The sequence below is a fragment of the Meleagris gallopavo genome, chromosome 4 (assembly GCF_905368555.1).
Source record: "Meleagris gallopavo chromosome 4, MGAL_WU_HG_1.1, whole genome shotgun sequence".
Lineage (NCBI taxonomy): Eukaryota > Metazoa > Chordata > Aves > Galliformes > Phasianidae > Meleagris > Meleagris gallopavo.
In genome coordinates, this window is record NC_139407.1 from 64,725,319 (window position 1) to 64,752,605 (window position 27,287).

Below are 27,287 nucleotides of genomic sequence, written 5' to 3' on the forward strand. Positions count from 1 at the left end.
TTATTCTCAGCATGGGGTACAACTCAAAGCTCCTTAGCAGCGTGACTCTCATAACAATGACATAACCCAACAGCAGGTCTCCTGACCTGCCAGCATGCTCATCACTCCCAGGGAACTGGTGTAGCTACACACGATATTTGTTACTAGTGAGGAAACAGGAGTCACTCTCAACAAATCTCTGAGTTTTTTTAAGGGCTGAAAGAACTCCGTGGTATGTTGTGACTTTCTCCTGCATCATACCCAGATTTTGTTTGGAAATGGACCACATCTCCAGAGGTGACAACATTTCCTTTCTTCTTATCCCCTTCTCAGCTGGAGATAGACACATGCAGTTTGGTTTGGCATCCTTTGTTCCTGCTCTGCATTTTAAAGTAGAGTGGAGATGTTACAGTGATGAGCTAGGCAATGGAGTCTCTAGAAGACTCACAGCTCATGCAAATGGACATTTTTGCGACATCAAGTCAGTAGCAGAAATGTGCAGGGAAATGTGAAGGAAAAATAAAAGGAATGAGGATGTCTTTGACTGAGGATTGATATTCTCCATAATACAAAGGCAGGTGACTGCACAGAATCAAAGAATCACAGAATGACATAATGGCTTAGGTTGGAAGGGACCTTGAAGTTCATCCTCTCCCAGCCCTTTGCTGTGGGCTGGGTTGCTCCATACTAAATCAGGCTGCACAGGGCCTCATCCAACCTGGCCTCCAGCACTCTTCCAGGGATGGGGCATCCACAACTCACCAGGCAGCCTGTGCCAGTGCCTCACCAACCTCTGAGAAAAGAATTTCTTCCTAACATCTAACATAAACCTTCCCCCCCTTCTTCACCAGGAATAAACACTTCCCTGTTACTGAACGTATTTCACCCCCATATCTTTTTGTTTCATCTTTAAGCACCAAACACTTCCAGCAAATCCAGGTTCCCCACGTAGAGTCACATCTTCCATCACAATAGTGAGGAGTACAAGTTAATTTCTACCTTTGAACAAACTCTCATATGACATCTCATTAATCTGTTTCTGTCCTTATTCTAAATGTTCAGTTGGGCCTGGTTTTCTAGATGAGAGTGACAACACGTTAGGGTAGGTTTCTCTTCTTCTTCTTTTTTTTTTTTTTTTTTTTTTTTTTTTTTTTTGACTTAACTGGAATAATTTCTCCATTCCTGGAAGACTGAGACAGTTTTGGTAGGCTCATGGATGCCATAACTCAAAAGAAACAACACATTCAGCCAGCCAGGATCACATCAGTGGATCCATATTTCACCAAAGTATGAAAATCTGATCAAATTGAAATACTTCAGAAAACATACTGATTCTGTCAGCACTGCAGTCTGAGAAAACAGAAGGGAGGAACACTTTAAGTCCTGCTGAAACGTGCTGTTTTAAAGTATGGCTATTTTGGTTTTGTTTTCATTTCAGAGAAATTTTTCTTTGTCATTTTAACATTGAATTGTTTTTTCTCTAAAAGAAAGAACAACAAAATCAGATGACAGCTGGTCTTTTAAGTTGAATTCTGAAGCTGTGGGCTTAAGCTTATAAGAAAAAAGATATATCTGGATCAGTAGCAATCAGAATGTTTTTCAGCAGAGATCTACACAGTATCAAAAACTTAGTCAATTTCCTCTCGTCTCCCATCATCTGGGAGAATGTGGACCTGCAAAGGATTCAAATAACAAATTAGTATGGGATAATTACGAGTAATTTGACTTATGAAATTAGATATTTCTGAACAAACAATAGATGCTGCTTGAACCCTTCTTTCCCACAACTGTCAAACATGGTTGTATTTCTGAGGCCTGGGATAAAATTCAGCTCAATTTCTTGACAAAATCTTTTTGGAATCAAAGGAAGCAAATGTAGCGTGGATCCTGAAAGCTGATGATGAGCACACAAAATCCAAACTGACTGTAAGTCATTGGCACAGTAGGTGAGGCTGCTTAAAACTGAACAGACACAGTAAGTCAAATATTTCCAATTCATTTTTTGTTATACATCAACATACTCACAGACCATTTGTGTTTGTCAGAAATGCACTGAAATACTTTTTTATACTGGATCTTATGTCAGATTATTAATTCTCACTGAATTCTTTTACATCATAATTTGAAAAATTGAAATCTCTTCTTCAGTTTAAATATTTTCGTCTAAAAGTACTGGACAAAACACGGCTTTTACAAAAATCTTTAATTCACATTAACAACATTTAATGACTTCTGAGTAATCATTTCTAAGTGATGAGTTCTATGTACTGCTTCTGATAATTCTTTCAGATTGCAATATGGGGAAAATAGGCACAGTCATATCAACAGCAATAGAAAGGATATATCTAAGTAAAATCACAGTAAAATCAGTCCTGAATAATAACATCACAGAGAGGTAATTGTACAATCTTATACAGCATGGCATGGGAGTAAAACACAGAAAAAGTTGATTGACCCTCAGAAATGTCATTCATTACCAAACACACACAAAAAAGTCATTGTTAGAGAAGTCCAAAAAGAAGCAGCTGGTTGTGTGTCAGCCTGTTAACTTTGTATTAACGAGCAATTAAAGTGTGTTCACATGGATACAAGTAAAGGTGATTAGGAGTGAAAACTTGTCATGCTCCAGAAGGAATTTTGTTTTGGTTCCTGAAAGGAACTAGTTGTTTGCTTATGAACACGCAGAGGATAAGAGCAAAAATCGGATTCACTATATATTTTAATTAATGAATCAAGTTTTTGTTTAACCAAATGAAAGAAAAGCTGTAATTTAATTGATTGCATGAGTGTTGGACAATCCAATCTTATCAAGACTAATTGCTTTCCACTTAACGCTGGAAATGAGCACCGCTTTGCAGGGCTGAGCTCAGTGGTTAATACAGCTGTTGCAAGGAGCTGCCACTTAGGGAGGACAAAATGGGGACAGGAGGCCACTGTTCATGAAATGAGTGTGACAATCCTCTCGATGTTTCTCCACTCAGTACAAAAAGAACAGGACGGATTTTATTACAAATGGAAATAACAGGATAACTCCAAACAAACAAGGAATCTCGGCAGGAAGAGATGAGATTTGGAGGTGGGGAATGGATACTTTCAGGAGTTCATACTTCCACATGGGAGCAGCGTGCAGGGCAACAGAGGGTGCCATTGTGCCATTGTGATCCTCTTGCAGGGTGGGTGAGGGTGGTTTTCCCTATGAGCTCCGAGACCTAGCAGATAAAACACAATCAGATTGATTTATTTATAAATCTCCAAGAAGCTTTGTTTGCACAGCAGGCTTGGCAATACAAGCAGAAGGGCACTGTGCATGTTTTCATATATATACATAGAAATTAATTAACATGCATATTTTTTGGAAGCCCCCAAATGCAATAAAGCACACCTCCTAGGAGGATTGCGACAAGTGACCAAAGCACATTTTCCTTCCCAGCTTCATTTGCATTCCATCCATTAATTTCTTGATCAGTCAGTCTGCATGCTCCCAGCTAAGCCCTGTCTCTTCCCCAGTCCCCAGTGCTTTGGCACTGGAATATTTCCCTACAAATCTACTCTGGCTCGTGGTCCAGCAGATCAAAGTGCTCAGTTATTGGCAGCATTTGTTTATTGTAAAAAAATGCCATAGCTTCATACCCAGATTTAGCACTCGCCTCTTAGTGCTGTTGAAAAGGGACATTTTTAGATACGAGATGCTCATTCCTAGCTCTCAAGTTATCAGAATTTAAATTTGTAATGTTCTTACGAACAGAGAAGGCTATTTTTGGTCAGGATGAAGGCCTATGATGGACCAAAGCTAATAAAGCCCTTTGCTTTATTACAAGGAATGTAAAAAAAAAAAAAAAAAAAAAAAAAAAAAAGTAGTCCTAATTAAATATTTTGGAGCTCTCCTAAACTTTCCTAAAATAGCTGTTTGTGTAAGGGAAGGGGCATAATCTGAATGCATGAGGCACAGTTTTCATGGCACTCCTTTAGCTGCCTGCATTATTCATACCACTTGCTATGTGCCAAGCCCAAGGTCTGGCTGATAAAACTTCTTCCCCCCACTACCATCTATGCCTTACCCAGATGTCATAGACAAGCACTTGTAAACTCCATGCAGCATTCACTTCACACAGCAGAAGACACTTGGTGAGTAAAATCACGGATGCCCTTTAAATCACCGTAAAGCAGGCTGAGGTCTTAAAAGCTTAAGAGGAGAAGCTGAGCTGTATAAATGTTGGTGTAAAAGCTCTGTTGTACAAACAGGAGCTGCGTTCCAAAGATGCTGCCACCTTGGATTTCACTAAAAACAACACCTCCCCCCTTGCTGAATTATTAGGCCTGTGAATCCTCAAGACAAACGACCTTTATTTTGAGTCTGTACTTCACAAGCCACCACATGTGGTGAAACACTTAACCCGCCAGGCTAAGGAAAAGCTTTCTGCAGATTCACGAGTTCTGCAGGCTCAGCATCCTTACTTCCTCCAGAGCACAGACAATGTGTTGTCTCAATGCAAATCTATGTATTTGAATATCCATTTCTCGGTGGGGCATTGGCACAGGCTGCCCAGGGAGGTGGTGGAGCCACCATCCCTGGAGGTGTACAAGAACTGCAGAGATGTGGCACTGATGGATGTGGGCATGTGGGCATTTGTGGTCATGGAGAGCTTGATGTTTGGAGTAGATGATCCTAAAAGTCTTTTCCAGCCTTAATGATTCTATGAATTTTTGAATAAAAGGTTGGGTTTCTGTCTGTGATTGAAAGACAGTGCAACCCTACATCCAATTACCTGTCTGTGGAATAGGGACACTAGCAGCACTCTGGTGGAAGTGGAAAAGGATGTCATATTGGGCAAAAAGACCAGCTAATCTTCTAACTAACACTGCAGTTTTGTCCCTAGCAGATTTTTCTGATCAGAGATATGTGCTTGGGGAACAAAGCTGTGCTCTGTGCTAGTTGTTCCTGCTCTATATCATTACTGCCATAATGGTGAAGTGGTACAAATACCAAAAACCCCTTACATCATGTCCCTATTTGTGCAGACCAATCTGGAAATATTGGTTCTCTTGAGTTTTGCTTTGAAGGTGAAGAGGATCAGATCTGTAACATAAATGTCTCATGGAGAGAGAAATAGCATTACATCATGTGAGAAAGTCCAAAATAAATGCAAGAAGGACCCCAGATTGGCAATGGCTTGGAAGTAGGTTGTAAAGTTTAGTTGCAGATAGCCAGACACTTTTTTGGGCAGTACCAGGTACTGGCTGGTACCTCTGCTTCCTGGGAAGCTGCTTTTGTCCCCTCTGAGCCTCGTCTGCCTGCTGTGTTATACAAGCTCTTAGTACATCCCACATCTCTCCACCACTCCCTGGGTTCCATACCTGAGGTCCCAAGCACTGTCTGCTCCCACCAACCTGAAGCTCCTGTAGGGAACTGATGATTTTGCCTTCCTTCTCAGTATCCCCTTGTCCAATCTTCCTGAAGGAATGAAAGACGTAGCTGGGGAAAATCATATAAAACAATACCATCTGCAACAGGATGTTGTATTAGCAGAGTGGGATTTTCAGTAGAGCTTAGCATGTGGCCTGAAGCATGTGGTGAAACTCCCTTCATTACAGAGGGAGCAGACACAGCCTCATGCCAAAAATCATTATGTACATACTAAGGTGAACCTTAAACCCGTAAACTCCTCCAGAACAGACTCTAATGGCTGGGACAAATGAAAGAGGAATATTTAGCTCCAGTGCACAAGGAACACGGTAGCAGAGGGTATCCACACATATTGCCTGCTTTCTTAGCAACCTGCAGTATGCTAGGCTAATAACCAAACCGTACAAATGACCATTGCCACAGCACCTTCAGGCTAGCATCATGACATCCAGTGTAAAGGAATAACCATGCTTTTCCTCTTGATCTTGTACAAAACTTGCCCCATTGTAGAGAAACTGTGAGTCTGTTTCCTGAAATTCATAGGGGCTGTCATGAGCAGCCAGTTTTTCCTTTGAAACAAGGTAAACTCCCCTGTTCAGACCTTCAAAAGTTTATGTCTAATGTTGCCAACCTCTCCCTTCCTGTCCCTTCCTTACCTGCCTTTGATGGTAAGCCAGGTATTGTTTGGATAACTTATATACCCATTTCTTTTCTCTTTACCATTGAAATGCCACCAGCTATAACGGAACAGCTCTTTTTTACCCAACCACACTGTTTGTGTGAAGACTGATTATTTCAGTCATTTCCCTTTCCATGAATTCTGTGGAGTTCATGTTCATAGATGCTCCCTGCAAATATGGTGGTAACAGTAAGTCATCATGGTGCCACTGAGCTAGCAGCAGGGACCATCATGCAAGAATGAAAGGTGGCATCTTCTGGAATATTTATCAGATCTGGAGACTGGTGGCCCTGCCTGTAGCAGGGGAGTTGGAGCTTGATGGTTCCTTCCAACCTACGCTATTCTATCATTCTACAAATCTAAGTGCAACTAAATGAGACTTGAGCACCTCCCGCTTTCCACCTGCAGCTAGGAATTGGTTAAGATATGAATTTCCAAAATTTATTCATTCTAAGTGGTTTTAGAATGTGGTCTTACAATTTGCTATCTTTGTTTTTAGGACTGAGTCGAACCTTTGAATTTCTATCCTATGTAAAATTCTGACATTTTGGTCTGTTTCTATTCTCATTCAGAACTGAAAGGAAATGAACAGAAATTCCAGTAAAAAAAAAGTTAACGCCCATCACTCGAGCCATCTCCTTTTGAATATAACTGAATGGGTTTCGTCAAACTGTTTTTTTCCCTCTTCCTATCAAAATGGAACAAATATATTTTTTCAAGCTTCCTATAAGTTTCTTACCAAAAAACTAATCAAAATTGTCTTATATTCCCATGTAAGATTTTGGGGGGGGCAAAACTATTATTCTGACAAAAACAAACAAACAAACAAACAAAAAAACCCAACAACCCTACAACGAACATGCATTTAGTGAAAAGTTAGATTATAACTGTAGCATTTTCCTTCCTGACTTTTGCCACATTTGTGAACTCAGAGACATGGAGACTCATTTTCCACTCTTCTATAAGTCTTTTTGACATGCAACCATTTTGCCACAAAAATCTCTTGCAGTAATAGCATAAAGCCATTCACTGGTTTGAGACCTCAGCACCTCCTGACCTGGTAACAAAGGACTCCTTAGTGAGTCTTTCCTGATAGAGGGGTTTATGAGCTGGGAAACAGTTGGCTCTGGTCAAGATGATTGTACATTTTCACCTACAGAATTGTGCCTTCACTTGAAACTCTAACGCTTAACACTATGATTAGTCTGCTATGCCACATCCATCCTATGATCTAGAATGCCACAAAACCCCAAACAAAATGGTGTATTGCTTATTCTGTGAGAAATGCTATATAATCAGAGACACTCCAGAAAGGGCTGCTATCAGTCTGTGCAAAAGTCCTCCCAGAAGTTCTCTTGCCCTTATAAGAATATCTGGGAGAGAAGAGTGGTCAGAAAAAAAAAGAAACTATGGCATGGGTTAATTTCACAGCACTACCACCCTTAGAGTCTACTCATACTAACACTAAAACAGAATTATATTAATTGACATGACAGACATGCTAAAGGACACGCAAACAGTCATCACTTATCTTTTTAGTGGCATGCTACACTTCTGCACACTCATCTGAAATGAGCCCAGCAGGATGCTGTTTTTGTTAGAGAGCACATATAGTTAATAAGAGTTCATCTCATGATTCAAAAACTGCATCTTCATTCAACTTCCTGGCCTACATCAATGCTACATCACCTTCTGAGCTATGTGGGATGAATTGTTGGCCACTGCAGTACCAGGCTGCAAGGTACAAACCAGTGCCCGAACACTGCTGCCTGGGGCAGGGGTTTATTACTTGTTCTGTGGCACCTGTCAGCATCTTACCACGAGCTTCCATTCTAAATTTATGAATAGGTACTTAGGCACAGCACACAGGCACTATACGTGATCTTCAGCATAAAAAAGGATCATGCCCTTATCAGTTTTCTATAGTAATTTGCTAAATGTCATTGCCCTTACCCAGGTCTCATTCTGCAGAGCCCTGGCATGCTGCGGTCCTGCTAAAGGCAGGCTGTCCTTCCCCTTGCACTCATATGAGTGTTTGCTCTGTCACGAGATCTTCTGAATGCTGGATGTTTGATAGGCCAATTAGCTGCCTGAGTAAATATTTTTACTTGCTCTCATTGAATGCTAATGCCAACGTTTCAACTGAAAATAGCTTGGGGTAAGTATTGTTGGTTTTAAATGAATTTTAGAGTAAATTCTCTTTGTGGACTCATGGATTAGTGCTCCTATGCTTTTAAAAGTACACCATACAATATCGCAGAGAAATAATATTTTAACCACTTGAAATATTACACTTTAGACTCACTTATTTTTGGAAGGCTATCCTAAATTTTTCATGGAAAAGTAAGGGAAAATACGATAATCCAAAAATAGTAATAGAGGTCTATTGCTGACAGAGATTTGAGTATATGTCTTAAGTGTCTGGTTGTAGTTACTGTCTACTTTGCTCCTGCCTAAAGAGATTTTATACAAAAAAGAATATTAATGAATTCTAGACTAGTTCTTATTCAAGAACATTTGAAAGACAAATCAGTTTTGTAAATAACAAAGGTTTTGACATTGCTTGATAATTAATTAACTTAACATGGATCTTTTTAAAATATGGCTCTTATTACCATTCACATAGAGGACATTTCCTTTTCTTGATTCAGTTGTGAAAAAACCCAACTTACAGATAGCCCATATATTAGTACAACTCCTTTCACACATGACTACAGCATAATATATTTGGCTGCACTTGCTTCAAACAGCTCCATTCTACTCATATGGTCTGGCTTTATTATTTCTTGCTCCCATCTGTTATAAGTTATCATTCTTAAGCTACAGTTTTCAAGGGATGCTCCCCAGCTACACGCACAAAGGCTGTTTCTGAAAGAGAATGCGAACAACAGGTGACTTCTACACTGATTCACATCTGTGCAAGGTTCATTGAGGTCAGTGTAGCCTATTGATGTAGATTTTGGCTTGACAGTCTATAAAACCCCATTTTGCCTGCATGGTCTATGTGTTACAAAACCCTAGAGGCCTGGTTTGGAAATCCTCGATTCCCATGAATACTTCTGCTGGCAAGCAGTGTCTTGAAAGAAGTTGTCTTTCATTTTCACGTTCCCATTCAATTTTTTCCCCACCAGGTTAGTGAGTAACAACTACATCCTCCATGTTGGAGAACAAAAACAACATCCCTTGCCCAAAGCTTTGCAAATAGGCTTAAAAGTCAAAATCTAGAAGAGATTTGCCTGACTTCACCAATATTTTGTTGAGTCAGGATGGGCTGGGAAGCCTGGAGAGTAGAACCAGCCCACAGGACCATCTCCTACCACCCAGCCCTACTCCACGCTCACTGGGTGGTCAGACCTTCAAAGCCACTTCCTTGTTAGGAAGTCCATAATCTTCTCCTTTCTTGTTCTCTTCTGAAACTTGATGTTCCCAACATAGTGAAGCCATTTGACATTACTGATCTCTCCTAAACACCTGCTATCAAATGCATCAAATCTTTTCTTGTCAGCTTGCGTAATGCCCCAGGTCTTCGCAGCATCGAGCAAAACTGATACCACACAGCTGTTGTAGAGCCTTATTTTTTGTTTTGCGGACATGTCACTACCCCATACTTTTGCCCTTGAATTTATTTACATTGATCTTCACCTTCTACTGGTCAAGCTTAAAATGACATCAGACAGAATCCAGACAGAGTGGTCCAGAGCACTGGGAAAGGAAATAAAACAAGAACTTGAATGCTGCCATGATTGCAACTGATGTCAAAGAGGAAGGGCAAAGCCATTATTTCTTTTCCTCATTAAACCCAAAGCTGTTATTTAATCAAAAGCTTTGGTGCTTGTTTCTAGTGAAAAGTTCAAAATTTAGGGTGGTTTTTTTTTTTTCCTTTAAGGTGATCACTGCTATTTGAGCTCACCAAAGAGGAGCCAAGTGATCTAGCAATTCTTGTTAATAGTTTGGCAGATTATATTTATGAAACCCCTTAAAAAAGAAGAACAGAAGGCAGTGAATCTTAGATAATTCAGTATGAAGGATGGGTTTTCTTTTTCAAAAGGGAAAAACTTATATTACTGAGTTTGCTGGTTAAATTCTGCATCAAAACGTGTAAAGAAACAGAGAAAAAAAATGAAAGCGAAAGCTCTGTATGTAATTGTTTTCATTTGTCCAAAGGTCAGCTTTAATAATAATCCTTATAACACCTTTTTGCTCTTTTTAGAAATCACATAAACAGTGTAAAAGAGAACAGACAGACTATGCTATTGATTTTTAAATTAACCTTTCCTAATTTGCTATGTCTTCTTTTAAGACTTCCTTTATTTTGTCAGTGTAGAATAAAAAAAATGTGTATTTCCATTGATTTTAACAGTGAATATGGAAAAAAAAAATCAAAATAAAATAAACAGGAAAATATCTTCCAAAAAAGACTGTAGCTGTGTAGAATATATTTTGTTTATAGAGAAATCCCAAGAAGCATTTATACAGTGTACAATCAGACTATGCCAGCCCATGTAGAGCACTACATATTCAGTGAAGATAAAATGTTTCAAAATAAAGGAAACTTCCTGCCTTAAATTCCAAAATCCTAAGAAAATGAATGCAATATGATCTAGACATAAAAACATATATTAAGCATAAACCATAAGCATAAACCATTAAATAAATCTCGTCTACTCTTCAGTATGGAAAAGAACATTTATAATATGAACAGCATGGATAATTTTTTTTAAAAAACAACATGTAATATAATTATTATATTTTATTATTGTAAACAGAATTGCATTTCAATAAAGCATTATTGAAAATAACTATTAATATATATAAAATAATAATTTTCATGTAATTCATATAGTTATCTAATACTTATTTCTTATTATAACATGCACTACAAATAATAATCTATATATTACATGTAGGACTGTATTGTTCAGTTTACAATGTGGCTTCTCTGGCAATTAAGATGACACTATAAATTTTTTGTATGTTTTGATTTGTCTTCTTCATTACAAATGATATAAACATAAAAATATCAAATATAAGACTGACTGTACATGTAATTCTGTAATTGATCTCTCTACACTCATATTCCACGTGGGTCCTGAAATTATTTTTTTTTCCTTTCAAAGGAAAATGTTAACACTTGAGCGAGGCACAAATCAATTACTACGTTCAGTAATTCAATACATAAACCTTGGCTGGGACTTTTTTTTTTTTGCATTGCCCATTCCAAATATTGCCTTTTTATATTCTGTTATTTTATATCTAAAGAAATATGAAAATAAACATAAATAATTGGATCCTCAGCATGTCCTTGAAATGCCCATTTCAGAAGTTAGACACTTTAACTGCATAATAAATAAATGAAAGCAAGCTGAAAAGAGTTTCAGTCTGTTCCATAAAACTCTGGAACAACAGAAGAGCTTTAAAATCAAATACTGAATTTTTATGGTCACCTTTATATTTTGGGTCCAGATTAATAGAGGAAGAACAGATTCCTAATGATTCTTGGAATAAAATCTTCCCATAACTTAATTTTGGAACAGTTCTTGTGGCTTTCTTTCTGCAGGAGAACAATCGTTGTCACCCAAACTCAAAGCGTTTCTTTTTTCTGAAGTCGATAACCAAAATTATCACCATCAGAATTTTCAAAAAATGTGTTCAGATATTTGAGTTGCAGTTTAAAAAGCGAATGATGTCCGGGGATAATTTTAATTTTAGTGTGTCATATAATCCAAGTACACATCCCACTTACATCCCACTTCAGCTGAATTATGCTTTGAACCCTATGGTGGCACAGCACTGAGAAAGCATTTTACAAGCTTTAAAGCACGGGGTGGGCACTGTACAGAACCTGTCCTTTTATAGCAAGAATGACATCAGATAAAGGTGACTTTCAACCTACTTTTTTTTTTTTTTTTTGCCATGTTGCTGTATGAACATAAAAAGGCCAATTCACAGCCAGCCTATATTTGTCTGATTTCTGGGTACTGAGGGGCCAAGTTCAGGGCAGCAAGGTTACCTGCATAAAGATAAAGCAGAAGTGGTTTTCGCTATAAGTATTAACAACATGCAACATGATCTTGTTTCTCTTAACTATGAGGGTTTGGATTTTTTTTTTTTTTAATTTATTAATGTATTTGTTTTTTTATGGGAGTATGTTCTGGGTTTTTTTTTTTTTTTTTTCCTTAAATTTCTAGCTCTTTGAATGTAATAAAAATGAATGGCAGGTCCCCATTCCATCCGAAATGCAATGCAAGAATGCTTAGGAAAAGATTCTGGCATCTAATATAGATGCAAACTAGCTCAGACTTGGTAGAAAAGGCTGCAGATAAAGGAGATGGATCTCATTCAAAAATGTGAGAAGATGCAAGGGACAGCAACACAACAAAAGTGACATAGAGGGTCAGAAGAAAGTCACTGCAGTCTCTGATCTCGGAGGAAGATTAAACTGAAATAATTGTTCCACCAGTAAGATGAAGATGTTGGAGCTGAGAGCATGAATTTCCATGAGCCCCAGCATGTTCAGACTTGATTTTCCATCAGACAGACTTTCATTTCTTGAATATGTGAGTTTGGAAATACCACTACCTACTTTTGTGACCATGACAACTTTGGTCTCAAGAGCTGAACTCCACAGGCCGAGCAGTTGGGGAACTTTCCAGAAGTTCTTGTCTCTGAGCCCAAAGCAGCCAAGACCAAGTAACAATTAATTCTTGCTGAAATTCCCATCCATTATTTTGTCCTACTAGTAAAGAATGAGTTCAAGGCTCTTATGGTGTAATATAACTCTTTCAACAGACACTTGAAGTGGTCTGGGGAGTGACGTGCTTTGCACAAGAAGCTTGGAGAGCTAGATGCAGATTAATGGGATTATAAACTATGGCACCAAAATCTCAGAATCCAGTATTGTTTTTTCCATATGAATAACATCAGAGCACCACAGAATCATAGAATGGACTGTGGGGAAAGAGGCCTCAAAGATCATCTAGTTCCAACTCTCTGCCATGGGCAGGGTTGCCGACCACCAGATCAAAATACCAAGTACCAAATCCAACCCAGCCTTGAACACCTCCATGGACATCAGGCAGAAAACACTCAAAAAAGTAAAATCCAACTCTCTCCCATGTTTCAAACAAGACTTTTTGTTGCCTCTACCTCAAATAGGAATATAGTTCTTTTTATGTATATACTCATGATATCCAGAGGGAGCTCCCATGAAATCTCACTCTGCAGGAGAGCACAGTGAATGGATTGCAAAGAAAAATGGTAACAACTGATCCTAAGCTGCAATGGTCGAAGAAAGGGGAAGGAAAATTTAATCTGAGAAAAAAATGGAACAAACTGTGCACAAAAAACGCCACCAAGATAAAGCAGCTTGGTGCACCAACACACTCACCTACACTATGGCTTAATTTGCTTCAGGAATAGAGAGCTCCAGCTCAATGTGTAAACTTTCCCCAAAGCCTGTACCATCAGTAACCTTTCCCTACACCAAAAATATCTGCAAGAACTGAATCTCAGTTAAAAAAAAAAAAAAAAAAAAAAAAATCACATGGAAGTGCAGCTGAGAGAGGAATAGAAATTGACTACTGTTCTGGATGGAGAAGAAAACTCCGAGATCTGAATTGGCAGATTTGGTGGCGCTGCTTACAAATGCAAGAAACAAGGTTGGAAGGGGATGCTGAAGGCAAGACAGAGCAATTACATTCTGTGAGTTTTGTGCTGCAGATCATACCCAGGTGGACAGATTCATTAACAACAATTAACATCCCATTTCCAGGCATGGATTGTAAAACTACAAGGCTAATCACTGACTCAAAGCTGAAGTAACATTTAAAGTCAGTTTTACTGCACGTCCAAGTCAAACAAACCAGATCTGAGTTTCTGCAGATGCTCAGTGGTCTCATGTGCTGTTTCTGGGCAACAGGGAGGCTGTTATACAAACAATTTTCAACAGCTCCAGCAGGGCAAAACTGTGCTTTATTCAAACACTTTCTGAATGGTGACTAATTGCACACCACCTCCCTGCTTATTTATTATTTTGCATTAGGTGACCCTGTTACCAGTGCGGCTTTGCATGGAGAACATCAAAGAGAGAGTCAGAAGTTATCGAAGCGTTCTTATCTTTTGTAGCCAACATGATTTCCCATCTGTCTTGCATTTTGTGGATTTTAACACGTTAAACTCATTGCGGTTCAGAAAAGCTTTTCTGGAGCCTGCCTGGTTGGTGCACGCTCTGCTTCACGCCCTGCTCCCCTCAGACACTCAAATAGTTGAGTAACTTTGCACATCTGAACAGTCCCATTGACCCAGTGGGAATATCAGAGTGGCTAAGTGTCTGCAAGATGCAGATCCGGCATCCAAAGTGAGCTGAGAAGCAGAAGCCAAAAGGGGTTAGAGAGGAGGAAGGACATGATAAAAACACACCGAGCAGTGAACAACATCGGGCCGTGAGACCAGGTGTTACTATTTAACTTCTCATAATAAAACAATAAGGAACTTCTTGCAGCACAGGTAAGGTAACACACTGAAAAAAAAAAAATGACAGAAGGAAATACTGATATTTAATCAAGGCTCATAATTCTCTTGTGCAGCTCTTGATTATGTTGAAAAGTAATTCTTGCTGGAAAGGAATCAAAAATACAACAAGGGAACTATTGTACCTCTTCCTAACTGTGGAATAACGAGAGCTTCACTGGGTGATTATGCAAGGAAAAAGGTACAGCAACAATCATGGGAGAATTCCTTAGCACAGACTGAGGAACATGCTACAAAATGACACTGATTTTAGACTTTAGGTAATATCTACCACAGCTTAAAAATGAAACAGTGCAGAGATGATGTGCTCCCCTCTTCAGAAAGAGGGGAGAAAAGAGGCAGCTGAGAAAGAGAGATTTATTCTTTGGGATGGAAATGACTTTGAAGCAGAGAACTGTGTTATATATTCGCATAGCAATCCTGCATACTAGTACAGATACATATAATTAAACCAGAAAAGGATGGCTAAAAAAAAAACCCACACCATTTTTTTGGGGAAAATAGTACTGTTGGAGATGCACATACTTCAAGGTATCACTTCTTATTCAGAATTTAAGTGCAATTGCTGGGATTTGATATACAGCAAAATGAGCCCTTCCATTAACTCGGACAGCCCAGCATGAGGACACAGGCACGACTTGGTCTTGGTTTTGGCATTGTGCCCTGATCTGAGTAAATGTGACTGACTGGTATTCTACCAAAATAGAGTTTCCAGGATGTGGGGTGACTTGCATTAACTAGCTGACCCATTGCAATCCACTTGCCCTCATTACAGGGGATGAAATGCAAACGTTCTGAAGCAACAACTACCAGTAAACCCAGCACGGCTCGTGCATCTCAAAACACTGCACTCTTGAGTTAAAATTAAAAAAAACCCAACTCCCTCCTTCACCCTCCCTCAATCTGAATAACTTTTACAATAGCAGCACTGAGGATCTAATGAAACATGGGGCTTTGAGTGGAGTGTGAGGCTTTGATTTGAGCAGTATCTGAGCGCCTGTCAGCTGGAGCTGATGAGTGCCCAGATCTGCAGCTCTCGGCTTGAGCAGATGCAACAGGAGCAGCACAAGGAGAGAGCACAGAAAGCAGCAGCCGTGCAGCAGGGAAAAATGCCTATTTGTCTGAGCTGAAATGTAGCAGCTTCCTGAATTTGACCAACACCTGGAGAAGGAAGTTTGGGATATATGTGGGACAGCCCCAAGGTGCTGGATGATGGCACTTCTATGAAAGGCTGCAGAACAGGATACAAAATGCTATTTCAGGGTTATCTCTGTATTCTGTGTGCCTTAAGGGGCTCTGGTGCAGGAGATGCTGAACATCTTCTCACTGAGTCCTCAGGGTTCAGCACAGCCCGGGAAATTCACATCCTTCTGCTTATTTCTCTCTGAATACCTGCAGTACTCCCTCATAGCTGCAATCCGTGCCAGTACCCAGCTGAGGTAAGAAACTGCCACTTTCTGTGCATTAACACAGTTCTCCACAGCCTTCATCAGCACACACAAGTCACACCAAGCCTCGTGTTACTTCTTCACGTCTTTGTTCAGTGTGATTTGTTTTTATACACCACTATTGTGCTTCTGAAGGTTGCGCTGTCACTTCACTATTTAACACTGAGCTCACGCATGTAATATTCTCTCTCATATATTCCCACATTGTCTGAGATGGTTCAGAACCTTTCACTTAAATTCTCCATTATTTTATCAATCCAGCATCTCAGACATCTCTAGGAGGCTGAAATCATACAATTAGGATGCCCGTTGGTGATATTCTCCCCCCTCGATCTCTCCTGCTGCTCTCACAACTTTTTGCAGCTCATTTTATTTTATTATTTTCTTTCTTTTTTCATCTGCTTCGCAGAGCTCAAATAATTTCCTTCTCCAAATGTTAGTGCACAGCTAACTTCATTAGCTGCCTTTTGGGTAATGAAATGCAAACTATGATCACTTATCGAGCATAGTAATCAACGATAATTTGAATATAATGTGGCTTCAAAATTAATAGCCCTGAAACAAATAAGAATAATGGGCTCTAAAGAAAATTACCGAAGTCAGAGCACAGCAGGCTTTCTTTAAATGTGTCTTTAAAAATAAATTGCATATTAATAATTCTATTATTCAACAGGGGACAAAAAAATAGTACATTGCCAAATTTATGACACTCTGGAAAAGCTGCATTATTTTTTAATACTATTTCTCACAGATCAGTTTAATGACAAGATACTGTAGGCTTTGTCTCACATTTAAGTAAAATGCTTATTTCATCCTGGAGAGCGACGTTATTTTAACTTTAAGATTATCGTTGCTTACAAGGCTGTCATAGAGCAATATGAGCACTGGCAAATGGAAATACAGACCATCCCCCCAGTATGCTTAAAAATTAAGATTTTTTTTCTCCAGCACAAAAAAAAAAAAAAACAAAAAACAACAAAGCAATCAGGGACACTAAAGCTAACTGCTGCCTGAAGTCATAAACATCTGGTGGCTATTTTAATTGCATTGTGAACTAACCACAAAGTCTTCTACTAAAAGAATAGAAATATTTCCCCTGTGCAATATCATGTTTTAGGATTCCTCTCTTCTGAATCCATGTCAGACATGATTACAGGACAATGAAGTCTGTGTTTTCATCCCTGCATCTTCCTGAGAATGCTGTACAGACTTATTGCAATTATAGTGTTGCACAAAAATTTGCGTTTGCTCAGCAGAGAGTGCTTCAGGTTATTGTGAAAAGCACAGAAAGATAAACATCATGCTTGAAGCATGGTCATGTCTTAGCAAATGAAATAAACAGATTAGTACATATAGCAACACGGGATGTTAGAATGCACACATACAAAAGCACACAACATAGTGTATTTACAAATGTATATATACATGTATATTTACAGACACAGATAATCATACATATACATGCATATACGCATTCAGTAAGTAGCAATAGAACCTACCTACATTTGAATAAAAATTGTCGTTAATAAAATACTTGCATGAGTTGTACAGGGACCTTCTAAATGTCTCTGCTTCCTGGGAGACCAAATGACCTCTTTTTTACAGATACTAAGATCAAAGCTCTTGGTTTAGATACTCCAGCTGTCTCTCCCGTTGGCATCTGACATGCAACCCAGTCCATTTAAAATCAGGGGGCATGTAAACATTTTAACCCTTGGCAGCAGTATCTAACAAAGATGCTAGCAATAAATGGCCCGGGCCAAATCACATTTGGTGTCCTTCCTTTGAAGTCCATGCAGGCGCTGTACCCTATGGTTTTGACAAAGAGCCAAGTCCAAAAAAAAGTATGTAGGCTCTTGAAGCTGGCTGGACATGGACTTTGGGATGCAGGGTGGCTCCGTGCAGCCAAGCTGCCGCCACAAACTTGCTGCAGGCTTTCTGCCTGACCTTGGAGGGTCTTTGCCCACAGCTCTTCCTCACTTCACCAACCCAGCTTGAGAGGCAATTTTGGCCTAAGCAGAAGGGCACCATCATCCCTTACAAAATACTTAGTGATGTGCATGTGGGTCACAGATACTGACTGAATTAGACACTGCATTTATTAAAATCATGTTTATTTGTTTTAAAACGTTGCCACAGGAGGGTGCCATTTTTCTGTTTAAGCCCCCAGTCGGTCAAGTCCCTTCCTCAAAACTGTCACAGGTTCAAATCTCTCTTCAGAAACCCTAGAAGAGCAGGAGATCATGGATGTGTGCTTAGGAGAAGGGGTTTAGCATGCCTGTGTCCTTCCTTCTAAAGACAAGCCAGTTCCTTGAGGACAGGTAAGCAAACAACATCAGAGTAAGTCTATGAGTGAAGCACTTCTGGAGAGGACTTGGGCAGCCTGATCTTCTGGATGGCAACCTAGACCACAGCACAGGTATTGTATCTAGATGGTGTTTAAGGTCCCTTCTAATGCAAACCACTTTATGATTCCAGGATTCTATGAGCCTATGATTAAATGACTTCTAGTTCTCAGGTTTGTTTCTGTAACACTGCTGGAAGAGAGATAGCAATAGAACTCCTGCACTCTTCTCCCACAGAGACTGAGTCCCTCACTCATCAGTTCTTGAAGAAAGTGTGAGCCCCATTCCATTGACTCCTGTACCTGGTGACCACAGTCTACAAAGGGGATGAGCTTCCTATCCAGATAATGTATATCACGTTGGTTTGTCTATGTTTTAAAGACTACTTCCCATGCAGGGAGCCCAGGGAATTAAATTGAGCTTTCAGCTTCATTTTGGGTTCAGATGCTTAATACTTTGGCATCAAGATACCCAAAGTGCACCTATGCACAAACCAGCTTTGGTGATTAGGCAGTGGAGATGTGACACTTGTTATCAGAGGGGCAGAGCCAAATGAAGGGGCAGAAGCAGTCCTCATGGCAGCAACCCAGGAATTCTCCTTTTCTAACATGACTTAAGCTCACAAAGCAGTTTTTGTCATTGCACTACTTTCTCCTCTATTCTCACCCAGAAGCTTTCAGAGGCTCCTCCAAGGTAGAAGTCACTTCACCCACATGCATGGCTCCACATAGCATGCTCTCTGCCATCCAGGCTGTAGTAAATGGCACTATTAAACTCACAGATATTCAAAGCTATGCTTGGAGATGCATTAGTAACTTTCAGCTCATATAATTATTTAAAGTCAATAGCTATTACTATCAACTGCAAATAAAGCTTCTATTGGCATTGTAAGGACTGAAGAATGTATTTGCATCCAACATCTATTGCCAGTAATTGTGCAAGCATTTTATACCAATAAAGATCTCAGCAAACAATCCAGAGAGGTCACTGAAAGGGGAAAGTATAAGATAATGCTAATCTCTTTTTTTTTTTTTTTTTTCCATTTTTCTTTCTCATAGAATTTCAGCTATTATTGTGTCTTGCTAGATTTGCAGCTTTTAAATAAGTGCTCACTAACTCAAAATTTACTGAGGCTTAATACTCGTTTTAAAGTTATGCTTGTGCAAAAAAAGATAAAACAATTTGCCTAACCCATTGCAGATTACAAACAAGTGCATTTCAAGCATGATTTGGTTGTTAACTGACTGTAATCGTATCACTGCATTTATTTCCATTTCCAGATGATGTTACCAAAAAAAAAAAAAACACACCAGCAGGGAGGGATTTGCTAATAGAGCAAATGGAGGTAAAAATGTTAAAACAAATCCTTCCCCAACTCTCTCTAATTAATGCAGAGTTGTATACAAATGCTTTTAGTCAAGAAATTCAAGAAATCAGCGTAACTTTTGTGTGAGTGGTGCTACCTAACCAGAAAGACTGAAACCTGGATTCCAAGCGTACCAATCCTGCACTTCGCTATCAATTGCTGATATGGATCACTGGTCACAGCTCTAATTGACTGATTACACAAAAGCACTTTGCAAAATCAAGACTAAGCTTCTGCAAAGTATGAGCTGCAGTTCCTAGCAACTGGTTCCAGCAGAGCTTCAAAGTTTGCTTAAAGCCACTGAAATTGAATTTGCTGACTTAAAAGCAAAACTCGGGGGATTTGCTTTGGACATTTACAGACTCTGAAGGAATAATGAATAGAACTGGAACAGCCAGATGAAACAGTGATTGCCAGGGTATAAACTGAGCAGCAGTGTTTAAAAATATGTTTTGTGTCTGGCTTCAAGTGAAAAAAGGGATTTAGATCAGAATTGGTGTTAAGATTGGAAGATCAGATTTTGATTTGCCGATAGCAAAAGTCAAATGAATGTGGGGAAAAATAATAGCACAGAACAGCACGCCTCTGAAATATGATTTCATTGATAGGGCTGAGAGCTTGTTTTCCCTTCACCTATTTTCAAAACTAATCAAATTAACTAGTACTTCGTCTACCTACTTACTCTATAATCTCAAATCTAATTCTGTGAATGGCCTTGAGACATCTTTTCGTCTGTTGCCTTGAAAACAGGAAGAAGAGCAGAGAAAGGAAAGCATAACCAAAATACAAGTAGTAACTAAAGACCTGCATATCAAACTGATTCATTGTCCTGATTATTTAGAAACAAGCCATCTCACTTTCAGCGTGCACCATAATCTCACATGGCAAACGGTGGAATATCAGACCAGGAGTATGGAATTTAGGTAATAAATTAGTCACATCAAGCATAATAAGATTTTGTGTTCTATTTCTGCAGCACCGCATTATCCGTTTTATGAAGTCTAGAGTATGTTTAAAGAGACCCTCACAGTTTTCACGGACATTTCAGCAGCTCAAGAACAGAAGTCATTATAACAGTGCAACCTAATAAATTCTATGAAACCAGTGGGTTTTTCTTCTTTGTTTGAAATTCATAGAGGAGATAAATGAGTTAAAATAACAAGGAGGAAAATTACCTTCTTGTAAATCTTTGCTGATTTCTAGTTTATGGAAAAAGACAAATGTAATTTGGGACAGCAGATTTGTATTAAAATGTGACCCTTCACAACTGGAATGTCCATAATGGGTGGTGGTTGAAAGATCTGTTTTATAACCCTGTCACTTCTTTAACAGCCTCACATGCAATAATTTCTGCATTCAATTTCCTGTACATATGTACGACAGCTTTCCCAAGGGAACTGGGTTCCCCTGCAGTCCTCCTTCTCCCCCTCATCTTCTAGCTGTCGGGGGGGGGGGGGGGAAGATGAAGAAAGAAACAGAAAGGAAGAAAGATCCCATAAAAAGTAACACTTACTGTATTTATGAAGCAGTGAACAAGTTTGTGTTCTTTGTTATCAGTGAAATGGAAAACTCATGGCTGTGCCATAGCTCTGCCTGCTGAAGGGCTGCCTATCCTGGCAGCTGTTGGGTGGGAACATGAAATGCAGAATTCCCTTTTTCTCTTCCATATTTTCCACTTGGAGTAGAAGTCCAGGGAAGAGTTAATCCTAGCCTTGCAACTAGTGGAGGTAGTCCTGAGCTGGCTATGACAAGAGGTGGTAAAGATGTCATCTAGTTTAAATATCATCACAGTAGCCCAAGACTGTTATAGCATACACTGCTTAACTCACGATTTATTATTTGGCATGGGAAATCATAAGGAAATCCTTTACTTAACAATGGAAAGTGCTTTCAGCCTGTTTGATAGCTGACACTTCCTTGTCTATTGTTGTTGTATTTGATGTAGGAATGGCTGGAAGGAATTGGTAGTCCAGGTTATGCCCAGAGGGCTGACCAGACAACTGATTAATCTCTTCTAGTTGTGTAATTCGTTTACAGTCATAAAAATAAACCCACTATTGAACTACAAACAAATTTTAAGAACTGTTATTTCTGTTAACTAACGCTCCAGGCTTTTAGAGTTGGCTTTGGGTAGATAAGAAGCCTCAATGCTTTCAAGAACACCATTTATGCCCAACACCAGATATTAGCATCAGCCTCACCAGCACTGGACTTTGAAGGGACATGTCCTGTAGCACTTACAGACATGAGGTTATCTGTCTTGTGGTACATGATAGTACTTCCACCCCACTATTGCCAGCACATTCCAGTTCATGAACATAAGTAGCCTATGTATATTTAAAGTCTGCACATACATATATCTTCATCTACATGTATGAAATCCATGATGTTTACCAGCCGTGAGTATAAGTCTGGTTTTATAACTCTGAACTAAGACTAGATCTAGTTTGTTTTTGTGGCAGACATCATCTCTGTTTTTGACATAGTCACTATAGGATTATAATGCAATGGGAAGTACAGCAATAGGAGTAGGGTAGCACAATTCTAGGCTGCAACAAATGAGAACAAGCCCAAATGCAGGAGCTGTAGAAACAAAGGGAAAAAAACTACTTACCTATGGAAGACCTCTAGTAGGCAGGAATCTCCAACAAGATAACCTCATCGCCACTACTAACACTTAAATGAGGTCTGGGAAGGGCTGGATCCTGGCTCCACCCCTTACAATCACTCAGGTTCATTGCATGCATCTGAGCTCCGCTGGGTTGACCCTGCCTTCTCACCAGGTGCTCAGTCACCGTGACAGCATTTTTGCTACAGTCAAATTCTCCTCATGCTGCTTAGCACAACTTTGCTATTTCGGCGGGTGCAGAAATTCTCCAGGAAACCTAAATATTGCACTACAACGGACTTGCAGGTGTATTTGGAACACAGATGGTGGGAATAGTTCCAGAATACTTAAATAACTTTTTTCCCATTTTTCTTCATCTTTTTGTAGTAGACAATCTTAGAAACAATTTGGTCAGCCACTGTTGCTTGCTGCACCCAAATATAACAAGAAATGCAATAAAGCAGCCAAGATATTAAAGAATTTTTCCAATACCTTTAAGTGTATCAAGTGGTGTGGCAAAATAAACTCCCATCTGGATAATTTTTATTGACATGGTAGTGTATGTAGCCTAGAGAAGCTGCCGCCTTTGATTTGTTTCATTCAGCAATGAGATAAATGAGCCTTAGCTCTCCAGTGATATCATCAACAAAAACATTAGTCTGGCTTCCATGCCATTTATCTCCTGTTCGTCCTGACACATCCTCCATCCTGCTGTCACAACCAATATTTCTGCAGCTGGAGATACTATGCAATGAGCACAACAGCCCAAAGCAGGTACACCTACAGCGAGTGGGAGTGGGGAATCAGAGCAGTTGGATCAGGAAACAGAGCCAGACTCGATGATCCTTGTGGGTCCCTTCCAACTTGGAACCGTCTATGATCCTATGAGTGCACATTCTAAAAAGAATGTCCTAAACTTTGTTTCCCCAGTTCCCTCTTGCTGTAGGTGTACCTGTCTAATATTTGCCTTCATTAGTGCTCTGTCTTGGAACTCAAGAATTAGATCACCCTCAAAACTGCAAATTTTGTATTTGACAATCAAAGCATGCAGATGTTATGGCCTCCTTCAAAGTACCTGAAAGCTAGTTCTGCTTTGCTCCTCTGTACAGTGCAGAGGAAGCACCAGACACATCATGTGATCAGATGGACTCAGGACAGACAGAAGGACCCCATGTCACTCTCAGTGACATGACATGGCATCTGTCACCACCACCGAGTGTGAAAAAAGCCATCTGGCTCTTTGAGGGGATTGCAAAAAGAATGGGATCAAAGTGATTTTAACCACATTGCTCTCCTGCTAGCACAGCAGCCTTTAAGAGCAAGATGATCCTTCTTTTTTTTTTTTTTTCCTTACACGGGATTTAGTTTGGTGCAGTACAATGACAGGGAGGCTCTGAAACGGCAAAAAGACATCACCCTTCACCTCTGTCTGTAATGCTTGCAAGCAGTTATTCCATCTCTCATAGCTTGTTTTTCTTGTCAAGGACAGTGTTGACCACTTCTGCTGTCTGAAAACTCACAGCAAAGGGTACCAGGGGCAAGCTTGTGACCATACCAATTACAGCTGTTCAACCTTCATGCTAAAAAGTTACCTTTGCTGAGCTGGTGGGGTATGGCATACATTCCTTGTAGCCCTCTGTTTCATCAGTCAGGTCTGCAGCTCTGTGGTGGTTTCAATGCAGTCGGTGTTAGCATTCCTTTTTGATGATGGGCTGAGCACTGAGATCCCCATCCAAACCCCCATGCTACTGACAACAGCCCAGAAGACAAAGCTGGGTGAGATGGACTTTTTTTCCCATTTTATTCCTCTTCAAATTGTACTTTACTGAAAGCTGCAGTCAGATGGTCAGTGGGCACGTGGATCAACAGGACATATCCAAAACAATTGGTAGGATGGATATAGGCAGCTGCTATGCTAACACAGCTGTCTCCTGTCTTGCCACCAAATCTGGAGCCACCAAACCACGATGTTGCTGTCATTGTTCTTAATTGCATGAGGATTTAGCTGCTGTCTCCACAGTTTGCATAATCTTTGGTTCACAGCATCATAGAATTGTTTTGGTTGGAAGGGACCTTTAAGATCAACTAGTTAAGAGCTCCCCTGCTATAGGCACGACACCTCCATCTGGATCCATCTAGCCTGTCCTTGAATGCTTAAAAGGGTTAAAACGTATATTTTTTTAATGCAGCTGTATGGATAGAGGATGTTAAGGAAGGGAGATTTTAACTGCCAACTTTATGTCACTGACATAAACTCAGTCAGATAATTCTGTACTGATGCGAGATTGGATGGGCATTTGCCAGGTAGGCTACTGAATAAAACAGTGCTATCCTTTTAACATTTGGGGAAAAAAAAAAAAAGCTGGAAATTATTTTGAAAACCTGAAGCCTGAGAACTACAAACATATTGAGAAGTCGAGGTCCTATTTAGGAAATCAGCAGGGATTAAAATGCCTGAGTAAGTGACAGGCACTAAGCACCTTTGTGCTTCTATGCCTAAAAAGTTATTGATACAAGGGATTGCCAGCAGACTTATTCTGGGAAATTATTTATTCAGTTATTCTGAATTGTTACATTTTGTTCTGGTTGTGGGTACACTGGCAAAATCAGAAGGGGCAGACTGCCCTTTCCACAATGAATTAAACACTAAAGTGCTTTGGAAAGCAACACGGAGGGCTGAAGGGGGCTTTAGTAGAGCTGGGTTTGCTTCACATTCAATCTCAAACTCTTTATGCTTCTGTATTTAAATTAACTTATTACTTTGAATATTTATTGCATATGTAAACAGTACAAAAACACTTTATTTCTCTGCAGTTCTTTGTCTGCCCTGTCTGTAAGTTTTCTCTGAGTAAATATGATGTGTGGCAGTATTAACGGAACACCAATATAAGATGGCAATTCTAATACTATTACAATAATAACTGTAGCCAAGTCACATAAAATCACTATATATTTGAAGTAGCAGTGACAGTTTCACTGGAATTAGGATAGAGAGAAATTTATCCAAGAGTCTTTAGCAGTGGTTTAAACATGAATGCCTTTTTATGTAAGGTGATAGTTGGAAGGATTAAGATTAGGAGCTTAATCTTTCCTAACGGCTAACTCATTGTTTTCTCACGATTCCAAAATTCTTTGGTCAGAGACATGGTCTGGACAGCTCACCATTAGCAATTTTGGAATGGAAAGTGAACCGCAAAGCAGTCAGAGTTGGATATCTTGCAAAACTCCCTCACATACTGATTTTCTTCTGAGTCTTTCTACTGGAGGTGCCAGATACATTCCTATCTATGTCCAACAATTCTGTTTTCTGAAAGAGGAATCCCTGTGCATATACACAGACCTGTGCAGACATACATACGCACACACACACTCAAAAGAGACAATTTTCAATTCCTGCCAAAGAACACGTACGCTGGAAAATATATTGATTAAATAACATTTCCTTATCATAGGGTAAGAAACCTTACCCTTTGTAAGACAGCTCTGCTCACAGGAAGGACTAACATCAAAGTTAATGTTAATTAGTTAGAAATCTTCAATGATTTGATGTTTTCTGAAATAGAAAGATACCCACCAAATATGTGGGAAAGAAAGGAATAGTTCTGCTCTACCTCCCCAGATGGGGTAAGACTCTCTGTCACAGAACTGATGGAAAGGAAGAAGAGACGGTGCCGTGAATAATTTTTGACTTAAACCCCAATGTCTGGAATTTAAAATGAGATTTCTCGGCACCATGCTAACACATACGTGCTATAAATCCACTTCCAGCTTCCAATTGAAATTGCAGTCCTAAAAAGCAGCTACATAACCAGCTAATGAAAGCTTTTGTTTCCAGCAGGCTTCTGCCTAGTCTGAACTCAACCTGTGACTCAGTGTTGTGTGTGCTGGGTGCTGTGCTGGGCTATGTTGCTCTTGGGACACTTATGTTATGGTCTCACCATTTAGTGGTTGCATGGCCAAGGACAGAGGGAGCCTTCTCCTGTGGGTATTGAAGCATATTTCCAGGCAAATGTAGAAAAGCCTGGTTGTTTGTTTTCATAGAATAATAGAATCACGGAATGCCTTGGATTGGAAGGGACCTCAAGAATCATTAAACTTCAACCCCCTGCTGCAGGCAGGGCCACCAACCTCCCCATTTAATACTAGGCCAGGCTGCCCAGGGCCCCATCCAACCTGGTCTTCAACACCTCCAGGGACAGGGCATCCACAGCCTTTCTAGGCAGCCTGTTCCAGCACCTCACCACTCTCTCTGTTCCCCCAATATCCAACCTAAATCTTCCCTCCCTCAACTTCAAACCACTTCCCATTTTCCTGCTGTTATCTACCCTTGTAAAGAGTTGACCCCCCTCCTGTTTGTAGGCTGCCTTTAGGTACTGGAAGGCTATAATGAAGTCACCCCACAGCCTTCTCTTCTCCAGGCTGAACAAGCCCAGATCCCTCAGTCTGTTTTCGTATCTTTTCAGTTATATCCTTCACATATCAAGAGGCTGACAGATTTAGAGCATCCTGTGGTCAGAGGCAATTCAGAATACAGGATGTTGCTCATGCTTTCACATAATCATAGAATCATGGAATCACTGAGGCTCAAAAAGACCTCCAAGATCATCCAGTCCAACCATCCACCTATCACCAACATTGCCCACTAAACCACATCCCTGAGTACCACATCTACGTATTTCTTGAACACCTCCAGAAGCGGTGACTCCACTACCTCCCTGGGCAGTCTGTTACAGTGCCCAGTGTTACAGCACTGATTAGGAGAAGAATTTTTTTCTAATATCCTAACACTTTAAATCATATGGAGAATACACTTACGGACAGGATTTACAAAATCCAGCTTTGTATTAGGCCAAATCTGCTAAGTGATACATGCGCAGAAACAGAGCAAAGCCTTTGGAGAGCTACCAGAGTACAGTTGTGGAATGTCAT

The 27,287-nt window shown here is 39.8% G+C and overlaps 1 long non-coding RNA gene across 1 annotated transcript in view; it reads right to left on the reverse strand.

Moving 5' to 3' along the window:
* Positions 1-2,057: 2,057 nt before the first annotated feature.
* LOC146544538 (uncharacterized) overlaps positions 2,058-27,287 on the reverse strand; it is a 53,440-nt gene continuing 28,210 nt past the window's right edge. Inside the window, exon 3 of the long non-coding RNA XR_014882794.1 lies at positions 2,058-3,188. This is a non-coding gene — a long non-coding RNA (uncharacterized LOC146544538). The remainder of the gene's footprint in view (positions 3,189-27,287) is intronic.